Raw genomic sequence first — 19,052 nt, forward strand, 5'->3', positions numbered from 1 at the left:
GAGTGCCGCCGCCGTCGAGCCTTCCCCGAGCCGTCGCGCCGTCGTACCCGCGAGTGCCGCCGCCGTCGAGCCTTCCCCGAGCCGTCGCGCCGTCGTCCCCGGCCCCGCGGCGCCGCCCCAAGCGAACGTAGCGTCGTCCACTGCCGCCGTAGGTGAGCTTTCCCCCTTTCTAATTAGTCAGTGTTCATACCCTACATATGGATGTATGAGGCAAGAAACATCTTCCATGGACACACATAATATGTTTTGCTACACAGAATTGAAAACAAATCAAATTATCAAGAGCAAAAAGATACCAACCTAGCCAAATTTAAAAAAAAAGAGCGGTTAATGACCAAAGATTAAGTCATATATTTCAAAAAATGGAGATTACTTTGCGAGAATTCACTAAAGCATTAAGCATGTCTAGGCCTAGGTATGGGATTCATGCGGTTACTCTATGGTTGTATCTGATTCGGAGCGTTTACTCTATGGTTGTATCTATTTTTTTTTCTTTCTCGTGTAGCACGATGTCCAGTGGTCTGGACAGTGTGCAGCAAGCTGCAGGCGGTGAGGACAGTGTGCAGCAACCTACAGATGACAGAGCATCATCAGGACGGCCGGCACGGTCACAGTCAGGAGCTAGCACGTCTGGTGCTGGCAGAAAGAAAAGGTCACAGACAACGTAGCCATCAGATGTGAAAAGTTGTGGCCGGATCAATTCTGAGGCAGCACCCGAAGACCCGTCAATCTTGGTGAGATTAGCATGGGTTTGTGGCCTCACTGCCCGGCAAAGGGTGCCACTCACCTTGGAACATTTCGATGACTTGTCTTGGGACGACAAAAAGAGAATCTTCGAAAACAATATTCAACCCTATGTTGAATATCCGATAGAGTTGCACGATAAGGCTACGAAGCATGCTATGAAGATCATCTCTAAAGCCTGGAGGAGCTACAAGAACAAGTAAAGTGTTGTCACTTACTATTGTCATTTACTAACATTTTTCCATTATCTACTGTCACTTATGCAGATTTATTGTTTTGTCGTGCAGGCTTTTTAACGTGTTGGAAGAAGAAAGAGAACCCTTTTGACAAGTATGCGGACTTGACCAAAGAAGCCTGGGACGAGCTTGTTCAAAAGTGGAATACTCCCGAGTTCCAACAGTCAAGTGAGTATTTTCGGGGTCTCCGAGCGCGGAACGAGCTTGACCACCACCTTGGCTCAGCGGGATATGCTGGAAAGCAACGCAAGTGGGAGCAGGAGGATGAGATGCTGGCAGAGAGGGGCATTTAGAATCCCTATGAATCGTTTGAGGGACGGCTGGCACCATTTATGCGTGCTAGGTCAAAGCTCACGGAGGATGGCAATATCAATTTCTACAGCACGAGCGCTGAGGAAGTTGCTCAAAGGGCTTTGATGGAGAGCAGCCAAGGTTCAAATGAAGGAGTGAGGGAGTTTGATGTGCTCACCAGGGCTTTGGGAACCCGTGAGCAACGGGGTCGTGTCCGTGGTGTTTCCAGTCAGTTGACCTGGAAGGAGGGGTTCCTTGAACACAAAGGCAGATACCGGAAGTGGACTCGAGACTCCTCATCAAAGGTTGACATAGATGAGATCAAAAAGCAGGTGAAGATGGAGGTGTTTGGAGAGTTGAAGACCATCTTCGAGTCTCAGGGATTGTCATTCCCTGATTTCCCGGGGAGTAGGATGAGTGAAGAGAGAAGGGACAGCTTCACTTCTACTGCAGCGGGTGCTTCTCAGAGTAGAGGGACAGAGAGGGCAATTGTGCCTACATCAGTGGAGCCGGATACGATAGATGGCTTGGCTCGTCCGACCCGATGCAGTCTTCTCGTGCAACTGGTCGGAGATTCATCTCAATTGGAGGTCGGGAACGGGCTTGTGTATCCCGGTATGTCCCAGCTTGAAGGTGTCCAGGTCAGTGCATTGGTCTTTGCCTCTCTTTTCTTTTCTCCTATTTCTTTTTGTTTTTTTTGTTTTGGTATGTACAACTTGCTTGAGATTTAAAGGCTTTGTTGTTGTTGTTGCTGCAGGTCAGGGCTGATTGTGCTGTGGTCAAGATTGACTACGTGCATGAGTTTGCTAAGAATATCAAGCTGGAATTCCCACCAGATGACACGACCACCACTTTGCGGGATGCAGTTGCGAGAAGGGTTCAGTGGCGGAGAGCTGGTATTCATATTGATCCAGCAGATGCAGATTCAGTACCGACCACTCAACCTCAGCCACAGAGTCCTGCAGTGCCACCGACGTTTTCTGAGCCATGCCCACAGCTGCCGGATACATGGGAAGCGTTACCGGATCCGCATCCTCCTGTCCGTACTCAGCCTCAGATTACCCCCCCTCCACCTGTTCCGACAGAGCCAGCTACCGCTCCCAAGAAGCCAAGCAAGGCTAATCCTGTGAGGAAGAAGCAGAGTAGGCCGATGGCGACGAAGCGGGAGATCTCAGAGGGTAAGAAAAAGGTGGAGCAGATAAAACAACCGGTCACAAGGGCTTACACTTCTGAGAATCCAAAGTACAGGGTTGGAAAGGCCTTGCTTAGTGTCTCTGAGCTTCGGGCAGCAGGTCAATATTGTGTGGACCTGCACAACTACTACATGCACAATGTCAATCAAGCCGAGAAATCATGGTGTCATACCAAGAGCGGCACTTTCTGCAGCTTGAGGGCAAAGGCAACATCTTTATTGTTGCCTGGAGCGATTTGTTCGACCTTTTCAACCTCGACGCTTTGGATCTTTCTCTCATTCGGTGCTTTGCATTGTAAGTCGATTAAGACTTGTTTCCATTTCAATGCATTTGATATACGTTCAACAATTTAAGTCGTTTCTATTTCAATTCATATGGATCGTGTAGGCACATGCAACAAGAGACAAGGCGTCGAACCGGAAAGAAGTGTGGGTACATTGACCCACAGATGATGACGGTGACATTTATGAATTCAGATAGAGATAGCTTGGTCAGGTTCGCACATTCAACAATTAAACTTGTTTTCATTTCAACTTGTAGCCACATGTAGTCACTTGTTTCCATTTAACACATGTAACCGCTTGTTTCCATTTCAACTTGGTTAGGTACATGGTGAAGTGCATGCGAGTACATGCTGACAAGGAGCACATTGTGGTGCCGTACAACCCAGGCGACCATTGGGTTACACTCATCATCAATGTCAGGAGCAAGCAAGTCTTCTACCTTGACTCGAGCATTCCATCAGATGAGTCGGGCGCGCCTCAGATACGTGATTATTCTCTAGTCATCTCAGTCCTTGACGAGTAAGTTTGTTGTTTGCTTTAGTTTTTTATCATTTGCCCATTTAAGAAGCATTTGTAATGTAACATCCGGATGTATGTGTTTAGGTCTCTTGACAGGCATCTTAGGGCCTCAGAAGGATACAAAGAGCAACGTCAAGTTGCGTTTACACATCACACCGCGTGGACGGTAACTACTATAACTAAATCGCTTTACTATTATGATGTTTTCTTGGTTCTAAGTGTCGCAAAATGCTAATTTCTATCTATCTTTGACATGTAGTGCACACGGCAACCCTCGGGTAACTCATGTGGGTTCTATGTTTGCCACAACATGCTTCTAGTTGCAGAGAAACCGGATTTCATGGTAAGATTTCTCACGTGTTCTAATTAAAAAATATCTATCTTCATCTTGTATTCTAACTGCTTGTAATTATATTTCGAAGGACGAAGATGATTATTTCAATCGAACGACGCTTCGTAACGTGCAGGATATCCGAGAGAGGCTAGCGGGGTTCCTCATGATGGAGGTGATCAACCAAAAGGGGGAGTTCCATTTATGATAGCACGGTAGGCGACATTGAGCTAGATTGAGAGACTTGCTTTGCATGTACTCTATTATTCTTATCGATCATTGTTGTTTTGAGTTAGGTTGAGCCTTGTTTTGAGTTTTGGACGAGGCTAATTGATTGTACATGTGTTATATAATACTATCTTTGCTTGTGTGTATCGCACTGTGTGAATTGTATGGATGCGTGCGATGATTGCGGTGAATTCTGTGAATTGAAATCTTTTGCAGGTATTTGAATGCAGCTGCCAAATCCTGGCTAGTTCCAGGATGCAGCTGGGGAAAAAAAAGGCCCCTGTTGGAGGTAGACTAATGCAAGACGCGCCTCGCTTAGGGAGCGACTCTCAATAGGCTCCCAGTGGCGCCTGTGTGAAGCCAAGGCGAGACGCGCCGTAAGTGAGACGCATCTCGCATCTGTGACTAATGTGAGACGCGCCTAAACTAGAGCGCGTCTCTCATTTGGCTCCCAGGGAAGCCTATGTGAAGCCAAGGCGAGACGCGCCGTAAGTAAGGCGCGTCTTGCATTTTGGTAATCTGAGACGCGTGTGAGGCGCGTCTCAGATTAGAGCTTCTGGCGTAGTGTACCTTGATGACCTTGACTTGATGGCTACCAGATATAGGTCTTCTAGTAGAAGGGTCTGTTTGGAGGAGATAAAGTTGGGGGGCTAATTTTTAGCACATATATGTTAACACTCATACACATGTCAAAGTTTTTAAGTTTTGGTTAAAGTTTAGTCCACCTCATTAGCACTTCCGTTTGGATACCCTGGTGCTAAAGTTTAGCACTTTCACCTATTAGCATTTGGATCCAAACAAGGTTGAAATCATCGTCTATGCAAAGCTATACATTTGCAGAACTGATTTGGCTGCCTAAAATAGCATCAATTTTAGACCGAAGAGTCGTTCACTTGTTCCGTTGGACGGTCGCCCTCCAGAGACGATATCAAGTTTTACCGCGTGTAGTAGTCACTGCAGAAGAACGAGGACAGAAGCTTCAAGGTTCAATGTGCGACCACGACATTCACCGATTTAGTGTTCAAATCTGTATATAATATCTGTTTTTTTTTCCTTTTCATAAGTCGTAACCTGGGTACCCTTGCTTTTCCAGTCTATTGGCGAAATTAAAGGTGGGAAGAGTCATCAACCGTGTTCTGTGGCAAAGTGCTAGTGGATAGCATTGTTTTGAGGGAAGTACCGGCCAGTGGATATTGTTTATACACTAATTGACGTCCAGCTAGCATATCGATCTCTAGCCATCTTTGCGAAGTACTAGGTAGCAATTGGAGTACAGAAAGCTAACAACCTCCATCATTTTTAATTGCTATAAAGTTCACCCCTTAGATTTTGTTTCTTCTCCTTCTAGATCAAAATTAGTAGTTCCTAGACATCCAAGGATTCATGTAAGCGTTCATGTAGGTTGAATACGTACTTCCCTTCTTGTTTTCCATTTTAATTAAACAACCTCCGAAATATGAGAGGATTCCTTGATTAATTATTGCCATGGCAGGTTAACATGTGTCCCTTTTTCGAGTAAACCTTGCATTGTATCCTATTTGCCTTTGAATTTGTTTTCGTGCTATTTTGCTCTAGGCCTTTAGCTGCTGTTAAGTGGTACAGGTAAAGACATAGTATTTAACATCCTGGACAGCATGTAGTAGAATTTTTTGGGCCGGGTCAAAACAATCTGTGAATTTTGGGTGTTGCATTAGGTGGACTTTACGGGCAATTCGTGTCCAGGTCAACATTGAGAAATACAATAATAGAAGTATATTTACAAACGTAAGGAGTAATTAGCTCTAGCTAATTCAAACGGGCGTAAGCAAACAAGTTTGCCGAAGCTGGGGGTGATAGATCCCCGACCACCACGCCTACCCTCACAACTCAACACACGTGCCTCGCGCTCCCAAGTGCCCATGTCCTGATAGACAGACGTGCAGGTAGGCGTGCCGTGTGAAGAATGAATGAGGCGTGCAGTGCGAGAATTGGTGGCACGGACGGAGAGAGAGAGAGAGAAGAGAGCGAGAACATTGTGGCTCCTGCTATCCTAACCTATCCCGAAGAGGAAGGAGGAGAGGTGGCGCCATTAGCGTCAAGGCGGCGGGGCCGAGGTGCCCTCGGACTATTTATTCATAGATATATAATTAGACGTCGTATCATTGCATATAACTGCTGGAGATAATAATATTTTAAAATTAAATAAAATATTTTAGAATATATACGATAATACAGCGGTTAGTCGTACCTGCGATGAATAGACGCTCTCGCGGTGCTGACCCGGTTAGATTCAGAGCCATGAAGCTCAGCTACTCAATCGTCTGCGCCCCGAATTAACTAACGCGCCCCGGTGGTGTCCCGGCACTGCCACAGCCACACCGGCCACCTGCCTCCCGGCCAGCCGCCATCAATGCCGGCCAGCGGGCCACAACACACGCAGGCAGGCAGGGAGAACCGCACAGGTGAGGACGCGACGCGAGGCGAGGCGGTGAGCCTCACCTGGGTCTGCGACAGGCCAGCGTGCGCGCGTTTATTACGTGCGGTGCGGGCGCCCCCGCGCCCAGCCGTTCCTCCATCGCCATCCGTTCCATCTACCAGGCCGGCCAGATGCCGCTAGCTCCTTGTCCCGTCCGGTCCTGGACATCTACATACCTGCCTTCACACGCGCTGCTTGTTGTAGCTGTACTTGAGGTTGCCATGGTTTCCATGGGGCCCACTGGCTGTGTTTTTTGTGAAGAACCCCCCCGGCCCCTCCCTTTGCTATATTTTGCACGAAGCTGCGGAAAACCGGCATGTCCCCGTGAAATTGCTTTAAGCATGTGATGAAAAAAAAAGGCTTCCACGTTTTCCTGTAAGCATGCGATCGAGTACCAAAGGGTGTGAAATTACATGAGGAAAAGTTAAGTACCAAAGGCTTTCAACCAAGGGCGCGATTCGACAGATTTATTCACGTACGGTTGATGAGTTGTCACCGAAAAGTTTCCAAGGGGAATCCGTTCCTTTGCTTTCCCTTTGAAAATCCTGCATTTCATACAGGCAGGCCTAGCCCACCGGCTTTTACTCATTTCCAACACCGTAATAATCTACTAGTGGCAAGGACGGCTGTTGTGCATGCAGCCGCCGCATGCCAGAAAATAATATAATAAATCAAAGAGGACAAGGACATGCAAAGGCCAAGGGAGGCCGCCGCCTGCCCGCCCGCTCGGTGACCTCCCGGCTGGTTTCTGATAGATTTCTCCACTGATCAACTCCCTCTCCTCTCTGGAGACGGAGACCTGAGCAAACCTGACCTGGTCAGCATCAGTTAGCCCGCGGATCGAGTCCAATTCCGGCAGCCGTGACCGACGCCAATGGCCAGCGGAGGGACGCCGGATCAGACGCGGCATGTTAACGGCAGCAGGTTGGCTAGACCACGTTTAAAACCTTCGAGAGCGCCACGAGTTTCCTTTTCTGATCAGCGTGGCCTAGAGGAAAATTTTCCGTATTTCCCTTGGCCTGTTTGGATCCTTAAAATTGAACTCCATTCTAATAATTATAATTTAGATATAAATTAATTAAGCTAATTGTATTATTATTAGCCATATAGGAGACATACTTATGTGCTGCACTTCTGCTATAGGGAAACGAGTCGAAAAATATGCTATAAGTTAAATATAAATTTAAGATAAGCTTAAATATGAGAATCTATATAATCAATTTCCATCTTCCATCTCGTCAATTTAAGATAACCTTATCCATATACTTTGGAAAGTTGTGGATTACCACGTTCCAAGACAAATAGCTTTAGATTCCAATTCCTCAAAATTGAGGGATCCAACCCTTTAGAGTTTTTGGAAACGCATGCAGGAATTTTTAATGCCATCGCGACCCAATCTGTACCAAGTTATGTGGTAGTAGCAGAAAAATTCTCCGTTCTACCGAATGATTTTCCTACCTTCCATATGATAGGGCATCAAACCCATATGATGCTCCGCTCCCTCCTTCCTACTCCCTTCATTCTAAAATATTGCTGCTATGTGAACTTAAATAGTTATATTTTAGAATGGAGAGAGCACTGCTGTCATCATGCACTTGATCCAGCTAGCACACTTGCAGCACGTGCCACACTGTCCATTATTTCTTGTAGCAGTTCCATGAATAATGTGGGTTTGATATGAAGTCTATTATTTCTAGAAAAATATAATATTGGTTTAAGCCTAGCACCATATAATTTCCAAAAGAAATGCTATTTAATTCTAAAGCTTTTTAGCTAATTGAATTCTATACATTTATTTCCGAATTGGCATTCTGATTTTACAATAGTATTAAATTTTAAAGAAGTATGTAAGATATTTGAGTTCATACACAATATGAAGTTAAGCAAATTTAATGTATTTTTCTGAAGAATCATATTATTTTTATTTGCCACGTAGGCTATTTTGTAAATCAAATAAAATATGCATAAACTCAATATAAAGAGTATTTATGCAACCAGAAGATGCATAAGCCATATAAGTGGAAGAAAATGCAATACATATTTTAAGAATCTTCCAAGAATAGAAGGGCAATTTTTTGTTGGTTTTCTCATCTTATCTTGTGCCCTCTTTCTTATAGCAATTTTTACCTGTAGCAATAATCTTGTGGAATACATAAAGAATTGCATACTAAAATGTAAATAATTGCTTCAAATTGACTATTAGATAAGTATTTGAAATAATATTTCCACTAAAAGCCTCAAATAAGCAAATAATCTTGTAGGTTAAAGTTTGTTGTGCTTTACTAACAAGCAGGTAAAATGGAAACATTTACATAAAGCATATACACTACACCAAAACAGATCATTTCCGTCAGCCACATTTATTTTCGTCGGCCCAAGGCTAACCGAGGAAAATAAATGTATACTTTCGTCGGCTTTACTGAGCTGACGAAATTATTCATTATTTTCATCGGTCGATGCCTGGCCGACAAAAATAGTGGCCTAATTTCGTCGGTCCGACGAAAGTAACTCTATTTTCGTCGGCCCACTAAACTACACTGTTCAGTAGTTTCGTTGGCTTGACCTAAGCCGATGAAACTAGAGTTATTTTCGTCGGTCCATCCTAGCCGACGAAAATAACTTACCCTATCAGCTGCCGCCGCCCGTCAAGACTTCATCCTTTCACTTGCTCGTTGCCTGCTCCCTGCCTCCTGCGCTGCCGCCGCCCCGCCCGCCGCGCCCTCCGCCGGCCGCGCCGTCCACCGCCCTGCGGTCGGCCGCCGTCCCGTTCCTGCACTCCGCCGCCGCCCCTGGGCTTGGCCCGCCGCGCCAGCCGCCGGCCGCGCCCGCCGCCCCTACTCGCGGCCACTGCCCCGTGCACCCCCGCGCCCCTGCCCATGCCGCCCCACGCGCCCCTGCACGTGCAGCCCGCGCCCCTGCCCGTGCGGCCCGCGCCCCCGCGCCCCTGCCCGTGCGCCCCCGCGCGTGCCCCGCGCCCCTGCCCCGTGCAGCCGTGCCCGTGCGCCCTCGCGCGCCACTGCCCGGGCACCCCCGCGTGCGCCCCGCGCCCCCTCGCCCCTACCCACGGCAGCCCGCACCCCCGCGGCCGTCCCCGCACGCCCCTCACCGCCGTTCCCTCGCGCCGCCGCCTCCCGTGACCGTGCTGCTGCCCCCCCCCCAACCCGCCCCCGTGCAGCCGCCACCCACATGTCCGAGCCACCGCCGATGCGCTCCTCTCGGCCGTCCCCTGCTCAAGCTAAGGTATTAACCTGTTGACTATATTTATGATTATGTTCGTATAAAATTTGTGATTGTTCTAAGATTTTTGGTTCATTTCTTAGAAAATATATAGCATTACTGATATCTAAAACGATTTGTGTTAGATATGCTTGATAATTTTTGTGTGCTTAGTATCGTTAAGAAAGTAACATTCTCAATTTTGTTAATGAAGTAGCTAGTTTGAGAAAATGGGAGATGATCGAAGTTGGATGTATGATGGTTGGAGAAGTAACGGAGTGCCTACGCGAGAGTGGATGGTCAACACACAAGCTTTTGTAGATCAAGTGTTTTCATTGTCTCCTGGCGGTGGTTTGGCAAAGTGTCCATGTAAAAAGTGTCAGAATTATTCTCGTCAAGTCAAGATTGGTATGGAGCGTCACCTCTGCAAGTTTGGCTTCATGCCGAATTATGAGAGGTGGTACGAGCATGGGGAGTCATAGAGGCAGGGGGCATACAACCTAGTGGATAGCTTTGCGGAACATGAAGATAGGATGGAGGCAATGATGGATGATTTTGTCGAGCAGGTTGAGAATGCTGCTGAGGTCCCGGAATATTTTGATCTGCTTGCGTCATCAAAAGAACCATTACATGGGGCCACTACTTTATCACAGCTTGCTGCTGTGACACGGTTAATGGCTATTAAGTCGAAGTACAACTTTTCAGTAAGTTGTTATAATGATCTTGTTGACTTAATATTGGACATGCTTCCGAAACCTCACAAGTTTCCGAAAGACTTTTACTACTAAAAGAAGCTCTTAGCTGGTTTAGGGATGCCGTATCAGAAAATTCATGTGTGCGAGAACAATTGCATGTTATTTTTGGAAGAATAATGAAAATCTCAAGTACTGTTCGTTTTGTAAGAAGTGCAGATACAAGAAGGTGGTGAACAAAGATGGAAGTATGTAGATAACAAGTATGCCCGTTAAGGTGTTACGGTACCTACCTTTGAAACCAAGGCTTCAAAGGTTGTACCTATCTCAGAAAACTGCAAAACATATGAGATGGCACAAAGAGAGAATTCGTAATAATACAGGATGCATGAGTCATCCATCTGATGGTATGGCTTGGAAGGCCCTCGATCATTACGATCCAAGTTTTGCGAGAGACCCTCGGAATGTGCGTGTTGGGTTGGCCGCTGATGACTTCACTCCCTTTAACTCAAATGCAGCCCCCTACTCATGTTGGCCAGTGATTACAATTCCATACAATCTTCCACCATCATTATGCATGAAGGATGAGTACATGTTTTTGAGTCTCATTATACCTAGGCCTGACAATCCCGATAAGTGTTTGAACATGTTCATGCAACCATTGATTGATAAGCTGCATGAGTTGTGGAATGGAGTTAGAACATATGACAGCAGTAGAAAGGAATACTTCAATATGCGGGTAGCATTTCTTTGGTCTATTCATGATTTCCCTGCATATGGAATGTTCTCGGGGTGGAGCACGCACGGTCGTCTATGTTGTCCGGTATGCATGGGTGATACAGATGTTTTTCATTTGAAATATGGTGGCAAATTCTTCTTCTTTGATTGTCACCGTCGGTTCTTATCTTATGATCACCCATTCAGGAGTCAAAGAGATGTCTTTCGCAAGGACACAATCGTTACTAAGGATCCACCCCAAGCGTTTGACCGGTCAGGAGATTGTAGCAAGTCATTGTCAGTTAATTGCCACGGATGATGGGTTTGAAGGTTTCAAGGAGGAGCACAATTGGACTCATATAGCTGCCATTTGGAGCCTTTCTTATGCTACTGCTCTGATCCTTCCACATAATCTAGATGTAATGCATCAAGAGCACAATATTTCTGAAAGTATAATTAGTATGGTTTTTTATTTCAAAGACAAGACTAAAGATAATTTGAAAGCTCGGCAAGACTTAGCTAAAATATGTTTTCGGCCAACCCTTAATCTGAGACCCAATCAAGCTGGACATATGGGGAAGCCACGTGCTAAGTATTATCTTAAGCCTACAGAGCGAAAAGAGGTTCTTTTCTGGCTCAAGAACCTAAAATTTCCTGATGGATATGCAGCTAATCTAAAACGGGCGGTGAACATTGTAACCGGAAAAATGAATGGTTTGAAGAGTCATGATTACCATATCATCATGGAAAGGTTGTTGCCTGTCATGCTGCGTGGGTACCTCTCCGAAGAAATTTGGACAATGTTGGCTGAGTTAAGTTTTTTCTACAGGCAATTATGTGCAAAAGAAATTAATAAAAATACAATGAGAAAACTGAGTAAGGAAATACCTGTCTTAGTATGTAAGATGGAGAAGGTGTTTCCCCCGGGTTTCATAAATGTAATGCAACACTTGTTAGTGCAATATAGGTGGATGTACTTTGTAGAATGAGACTTAAAGAGGCTTAAAGCAACCATCGGAAATAAAACACGAGTGGAGGGATGCATTGCTGAGGCATTCTATCTCAAGGAGATCTCATACTACACGAGCACATATTTTGCAGAAGAAAATAATATTAATGCTTACATACTGCGCTACCACACCTCGCATGAGACATCGAGGAGCAATCTCAAGTTGTTTAAGTGGACTGGAAAGCCCATGGGTGCTTGTTTGGTCTACGAACTGTGCATACAAGAATGGAACACTGCATTGTTGTATATGTACACAAACATGGAGGAGATGGATAAATATTTCGTGTAAGTACCACCATATATCTCATATGTGATTCGCGTTTAGCGATGTACTTGTGCTAAATAAATAATATGTAGGTTGTTTGATCAAGAAGAATGGAGACATGCACGACAACCAACAGCTAAACAGCTTGAAACCTTACGCCGTGAGGGTTTACGTGGTGTTCCCAATTTTGTCACATGGTTTACAAAACACGTAATGCTACTATAAGTACCTAATTTATTTAAATCCTTATGAGTTAATAAAATTTTAAAACTTGTATTGCATGAGGGATAGCAGTGTCCATGATGATCTAAGACAACTTTCACATGGAAGCACGACTACAAAGAGTTATGGTTGTTATGACATAAACGGATTTCGGTTCCGTTCAACCAAGTTTGAAGCAAAAAATCCACATGCTGCCACAACAAATAGTGGAGTTGTAACCACCATGAGTGCCTCAGATGGTTCTATCATAGAGTATTTCGGTGTCATTCAGAATATAGTGGAGCTGAAGTTTGAAGGTTCAAAAGATTTAAGAGTTGTGTTCTTTTATTGTGATTGGTTCAATAATAAATTAGGTTATGGGGTGAAGCACAACAAAAAACTTGGTTTAGTGGAGGTGAACCATAAATTGCAACTTTCAAGTTACAACCCATTTGTCCTTGCACATCAAGTTGAGATGGTGTATTACATGTCGTATCCATACCGTTCGGAAAATTTAGAACCATGGTGGATTATTCAGAAAGTCTATCCTCCTGGTCGTTTGCCTATTACTGGAGATGAAGGTCACGATGAATGTGAGCTTGATCGTACTGTTCCTAAAGCATATCAGGAAGATGAATGTAATGGACCTTTTGAAGTTGATATTGGGATGGCACTTGACAAATTAGATGGTGACACTGGTGATATAATAGTTTCTGAGGTCTGTAGTAAAAAACGACCACGTCGTGCAACCAAAGTAAAGTTGACAACATATGAAACGAGGCATGGTACTAGTCATGGAGACACTATAGCTGATGAAGATGACCCTGACGAATTTTGACATGTAATGTGATGTAAAAACTAGTTTTTCTTAGTAGTGCAGTATTTGCTAATTGATGTTATTAAAATTGTTATCTTCTATTTACCATTGCTTTATATGATATTTACTATCCATAATCTGCTTCTTTCAGGATGAGGTCATTTGTGCACTCTTTGAAGGGAAAGAAGGATGTCTCCTCATCTTCAAGGAGTTAACGAAAGAAGAATGATGGCTCCACGTCTTCGGTTAGGTCTTCTCTGTTTTGAGACAGCAGTTTGCACCTCAGTCAAAGAAGTGCACTTCAGTGATGTCTTGATGAGGCTCAGCAAGTAAGTGATATTTACTAATTGCATGTGTAATTTAATTTCTTCAATCACACTACATATCTACTTGTCCTTGAACAGCAAGAAGAGGTAAGTAGGGGTGCAGAGGAGGAAGAACATGTTGCAAATGTGGACGGCGATGGAGATGGAGGTGGAGAGGGAGATGGGTGCAAGTACAGAGAAGGATGCAAGGAGAGAGATGGAGATGCAGAGGAGGAGGCTGAGGAGGAGGAAGAGGAGGAGGAAGATGAGGATACTGCTGCTCAACCTATGTTCAGATACTTATGATCAAACATTAAAAATTTTATATGCGCTAGCTAACTAATACGATGTATTTAGATTTAGAGGCAACAATGTGATGACTCCTGCAGCTACAAATCCGGCAAACCGTCGATTAGATTAGGCCACATGGGGATTGGTAAGTAATCTACTTTATTGTTGTGATTGTTTCATTCAATATTTTATATAGTTTAAGTAAGAAACAAGATGGGTATGATGTTCTGATTGTAGGCAGTGGGATGACATTTGTTGGGAGGGAAGAAATAGGTTAAGGCCTGTGAATGCAACATTGGGAACACTTTGTCGGTTTCACTACGAAGGAATGGTCACTGCTGGAGGTGTGCTTCAGCCTGCATTGAAGTGGGAGCACTATAAGCTGCAATCAGATGATCAGGGCGTCACGACTGCAGCGAGGGTTTGGAATGAGTTTTGGGTAATTTTTGTCATTACTTATATAACATGTATAACTATATTCTATTTCATTCACTTATAAGTTCTCTAACTAATTTATTTTCATTTTTAGAAGAGGTATTGTTTGCCGGAGGGGGAGGAGCAGGCCCTACAAGCTAGGGCTCATTCTGTGTTTGACAAGGCAGCGATGAAGATGGTTAGGGACATGATGTCCAATACTCGTATACAGTATGTTTGCTTATACTACAAGAAGATAAAGCTGTAAGACATGAACAAGAAATTGGGCGCTTCTGAGATATATCTCCGAGAGGATGAGTATCTTCTAATTGATATTAGCGGTTTGCCTTGGCTGAGAAAGTGTCCAGATGCTTGGCGAGCACTTTATGCTTATTGGGCTTCACCCAGCTTTGTGGAAACATCCGGAATGAAGAGAGCTAATCGGCAAGCAGGACCACGGGTTACACAAAGATATGGGGCCGATGGACAGCTTCATTTGGCTCGTCAAATGGTAGCTATTTATTACTTCAATTTGATTGTTATGTACTTATTTCCAATATTACAATTTTTTCTTTGGCAGGAGGCACAAAGTGGGGTGGCCCCAAGCTATATTGAGACATACATTCGAGGCCACCACGGCGCTGATCCTACACAGCCAGAGTTGCTTTGCAGTGAGAATGCCACATAGACTCTGGTTAGTACAACAATTTGATTTCAACTAAACGATGAAACGAATATTATCTTAATATTGCTTGTTTGAATGCTAGGTGAGATATGGTGATGAAATTGTGGCACGTCATGGGGAGGAGTACGATTGGAGGCGGAGTGATGTGGATGCCGCTGCCTTATACTCAAGCTGCGGAGGCAAGAAGTATGGCAGGTTCAGCATGTTGAATGGCGTTATTGAGACAAGTGGTGCTTTGAGTGAGGCAAGGTGTTCTCAATCCTCTCAGAATTCTCGGGGCTACGAAAGGGAAAGTCGATTGCAGGAGGACATAAGGCAGCAGAGAGAGGCGATGCAGAGGCAAGAGGAATGGGCAAGGCAACAGCATGAGTACATGCAAGGTTTTTTCGCTCAAGAACGACAGCTTCAGGTACAATGCAAGTTTGATATTTTTTAAGTCATTGTGCACTTTCTCATTGCTATAAGATACCTGATTTATTATCGGTTTTAGGAAATGTTAGCGGCTACCCTTGGATCATAATTTAATTTGCCACCTCTTCCTTCACCTCCTCCACCACCGCTGACTTTTGCATACGTCCATCTACCATCTCCACAAGTGGTAATTCTTTCGTATAACTAGCAATGCTCACATTTTTTTTATACATAAGGACTATATACATTTAACTTTATCTATAATTAGGGTTCGATGAGTACTCATCCTCGAGGAGTTTCTGGCAGCCCGTCCACGCCAGCATCGACAGCGCGTAACATTTCTGGAGGTCACGGCGGCAGCGGACATAATTCTACCCCTCAATGATGTGCTTTTACGTTTCGTTGACACATATATGTTATTTGGAGTATGGATTTCATGATTGCACGTATTGGATGTATTTTATGATTATGTGATGATGTATTTTATGATTTTTCTTATGGATGGCTATTTTCATGTTAATTAACTGTTATTCATAATTTTGGAAAATTGTTATTCGTAATTGTGGAAATAATTCAGGAAAACTATGGAAAGTGCAGCCAGCAGCTATTTTGCCTAGTATTTTTGTTGGCCAGAATACCGATGAAAATACTAGAGCGTATCCATTATTTTCATCGGCCTAAAGACCGACGAAACAAAACTAGTTTATTTTTGTCTGCTTTGAGGCTGATGAAAAAAACCCGTTTAGTTTCGTCGGCTAGGTTAGCCGACGAAAATATGACTTTATTTTCATCGGCTTGCGTGGCCGACGAAAATAGCCTTATTTTCGTCGGTTGCTGATGAAAATCCGTTTATTTTCGTCTACTTTTTTCCGTTGGCCTATTTTCGTCGGTTGGCCGACGAAAATATGTGTTTTCAATGGCTTTTAGGACAATTTTGTCGGTTTTGGGCCGACAAAATTAAGCTGTTTTCTTGTAGTGATATGAGCTATTAATATAGAGACTTCTTAATTGATCTTGGATGAATAAATTTAGCTAAGAAATTGAATAATACTCAACTATGTATTGAATACATAAGTCGCATAACTTGAAGTTTTTTCTACCCAAGTCAAAATGATGGGTCCAGGGACCCGGGGTCCCGAGCGGGCTCACCTCTCATTGACCAGTCCAAGGGTGCACATGGAACAAGCACCCGTCCCTATAGAGCAATAACTTTATCCGGAACATCTCGGCCCACAACCCGACTGACGACTCAATTGGGATGACCAAGGCCCATATCCTCGACTGTGGGAATGGTCGGAGGCTAGGTCCACACCAAGGCGCCGACCGGGGGCTCCGACTGGGCTCCGCCTTATACGTGTCCGCCTTCCCGACCGGCAAGCTGGTCGGGGGGCTAGGCCCGGCTTACCAGCGAGCCCCTGGAGTAGGTACAAAGGATAAGTATGAGCCTTGGGTCAACCTGTCGTACATGGCCAACCACTACCTCCACGGGGTTACAGTTCCCTCTACTGTGGCAGTAGGGCGCCACTATTCTACCTGCCAGGGTGCCACTATTCTACTTGCTCATCCTCGCGAAAGGACGGGGCGAAACATCATCATGATACGGTCGGAACGCCCTCCCCCCCCCCCCCCCCGCGTAATGACTGAGTGGCTGGGCAAGGTGCTAGGGATGGGGCGTGATAGCCGTACCGTACCTATCAACACCCTGACGACCACTGACCGATGGAGTATGACGCGCACGGACAACACAAGATGCTTGCTCCACGACGCAGGACTTGGATGATGGTCATCGAAAGACTCCTATTGACATGATGGGAAGGCCCGACTGACGAAGCTGACAACCCCGACCGGCGGGGTCGGGAGTCCTTTCTTTCTATCCTCACACCCTTAGCTCCCCTGTAATGGAGCCTCCCTTGGACTATAAAAGGGAGGGTCTTCAACCAAGGAAAGAAGGAGACAACTCACCACATCCTCCACTCGAAAGCTTGTAACTCTCCAAACTCTTTCGAGCACCTAGGCTCAAGCGATACAACTGAGTGACCCCCGACTAGACATAGCGCATTTTACCTGAACCAGCATAAATCTTGAGTCATTGTTTGATAGGCCACATCCGATCACGATGCGCGATACACACTTCGAGTAGGTTTAGCTGCTTGCCATTTCCGGAACTGATAGTTTTGCGCCGTCCGTGGGGAGGACATCGTGCGTCCACTGTCCTAGCGATCGGATGGCCTCCATCTCCAGCACCTCCGACCTCGCGAGCCTAGGCAGTATGATTCGCTTTGGCTCGCTGGAGTTTCCCATGGCCCTGCACATTGGGCTATGGGAACCTCCCATCTTTGTGCCCTTCCAGGCCTTCCGCTTCGGAAGCCTAGACTTCGTTGTCGATCATCTCAGCACGCTTTGCCTCTGCGAGGAGCCCACTCCTCAGACATCGCTCGAGGGAGACACCCCCTCAAACGTGCCGCTGGCCGACCTCGACACCGAGGCGCTTGTGCGGCGCATCGAGCTCATGCTCGGTGCTGACCCCTCAGCGAGCGACGTGGACCTGGTCCTGTTCTCGCTGCACAACTTTTTCCACCAACTCTCCGAGGGACCCCACTGTCCCTGCCGCGCTCACTGCTCGGCCAGTTCTCATTCGGCCTCATGAACACCGCAGGAACATTCCAACGAGCTCCCGAGAACCATGTCGCTACCTTTGCTCGCGACCAAGCTCGTGGGCATGACGGGGTACGGTCCCGCCTCGTTACACGATCTCCTCTCCGACGATGACCTCCTTACTAAGGGCTCCAGTGTTGAGGATGTGTCATTCCTCGGCTGTCCCGCGCTACGGGAATGTGCCATGGTGGATGTGCAAGGGCCACAACCGGTCCCGGTGGAAACCGGGGTCATGCACACCATGCCAGACCCGTGCGCGTAGGCCTTGGCTAACATCCAGGAGCACGACAAGGACCTATGCCAATAGCGAGCATTAGCCGCCGCCCGCATCGATGCACCTCCAACGCAACTCCGAGCCTAATGCTCATGACGTGGCGGGGGCGCACGCCTATCAAGTCCAGCAGGGCATCGTCATGGACGCCAACGGTGCCCCGCAGTTTGCGCGGGCCGGGTAGAACATCGCCGCCACAATGATGCTCCTATGCAACCTGCCCAAGCCTATAGACCCTCAACAGCAGGAGCTCCACCGCAACATCTGCATGTTGGTGGAGCATGCCGTCGTACAGCAGGTGGAAAGCTCCATGTCACGCCATCGGCACGCGGCCTCCTGCCCAGTCGGAGGGGCAGGCTCGCAACAGCCAAACCCCTCAGTCCATCACCGGCAAAGGGCTTCCACCCTGGGCGGGTCACGAGACCGCGGCTGCATCGCACCCCGAAGCGGCACACGCCGCACAGCGCCCCCCAAGTACGACACACGCAGTGTCATCCACTCGTGGCAACTGGCCCGCCGTGGACGTGGCCGAGGCTCACCAGCCCGAGGGGGGAGCACGAGCAGGCGCCTCCCAGGTGAGGTAGCTGACTGTGCAATCGGGACGGCGCCCGGAGCCCCAATCCGGACGGCCCGGGCCCATGGGCCTTCAGATGCCGCATCCAGAAAGCGCCATTCCCACCGCGCTTCCGACCACCCACTGTATGGCTGGAAGACTTCCAACTCACCTACCGATCCGGAGGGGCGGACGATGACTACTTCATCATACAGTACCTCGCCATATGTGTTGGGGAGCACGTTCAAGCATGGCTCAAATTTTTGCCG

The 19,052-nt window shown here is 46.4% G+C and overlaps 1 long non-coding RNA gene across 1 annotated transcript; it reads left to right on the forward strand.

The window, feature by feature from the left end:
* Positions 1-2,700: 2,700 nt before the first annotated feature.
* On the forward strand, positions 2,701-3,104 carry LOC112874127. The gene is made up of 3 exons (XR_003224896.1): positions 2,701-2,758; positions 2,852-2,959; positions 3,070-3,104. It is a non-coding gene; the product is annotated as an uncharacterized LOC112874127 (long non-coding RNA).
* The last annotated feature ends 15,948 nt before the right edge of the window (positions 3,105-19,052 follow it).

The sequence above is a fragment of the Panicum hallii genome, chromosome 9, assembly GCF_002211085.1.
Source record: "Panicum hallii strain FIL2 chromosome 9, PHallii_v3.1, whole genome shotgun sequence".
Classification (NCBI taxonomy): Eukaryota; Viridiplantae; Streptophyta; class Magnoliopsida; order Poales; family Poaceae; genus Panicum; species Panicum hallii.